We start from the raw sequence: 885 nt of genomic DNA on the forward strand, positions 1-885 counted from the left end.
CTCTTCGCTTTAGCGATTTAGGCCGTTTACACACTAATGGGCACCGCCTCACGGTCAATTTGGGGTGGGCGGGTGAGCTTTACACACATGCCTGCCCAGCCTCAAATAACAATAAAATAAAAGCTGCACAATAGCACAGTTGGTGCGTAGGCTATTGGTTGCGGACAATCTGGTCCCCCTGGGATACAATCGCACTGTGAGCCAACGAGGCACGTCTTTGCTGGTACCTTCATTCGATCCCACCCACGCCAACTCACCTCTCCCGAAAAGATACTCTCTTCGCTTTAGCGATTTAGGCCGTTACACACTAATGGGCACCGCCTCACGTTCAATTTGGGGTGGGCGGGTGAGCTTTACACACATGCCTGCCCAACCTCAAATAAAAATAAAATAAAAGCTGCACAATAGCACAGTTGGTGCGTAGGCTATTGGTTGCGTCAGAGTCTTCCAGCTGTCGTGGCGCGAGCTCCACCCCCGCCCATCAATGGACAGGGGAGCTTGGCTGTCCCTTGTCTTGGGCACTCCACTTTTTTGCGCATCGAATTCGACGTTGCCACCTGGAATCCACGCAAGCATGCCCAAACTTGGGCGTTCTGTGTAACCAGCCTTACATAAATTTGTTGGCAGTCCCTTGCCTCGTTGATTGAGCCCACTCAAGCATCTTCACACGGCACTCTCTCTCTCTCTCTCTCTCTCTCTCTCTCTCTCTCTCTCTCTCTCTCTCTCTCTCTCACACACACACACACACACACACACACACACACACACATTGCAACAGCTCACTACGATTGGATGTCAAAGCATTCGAGGATTCCTTTAGAGGGAGGGACATCGTTTTCTATTTAGCAACACATTAGAGCCCAAAGAGCACACTCCCGAGGGTGA

Source organism: Adiantum capillus-veneris, chromosome 13, assembly GCF_014529385.1.
Source record: "Adiantum capillus-veneris isolate H3 chromosome 13, ASM1452938v2, whole genome shotgun sequence".
Classification (NCBI taxonomy): domain Eukaryota; kingdom Viridiplantae; phylum Streptophyta; class Polypodiopsida; order Polypodiales; family Pteridaceae; genus Adiantum; species Adiantum capillus-veneris.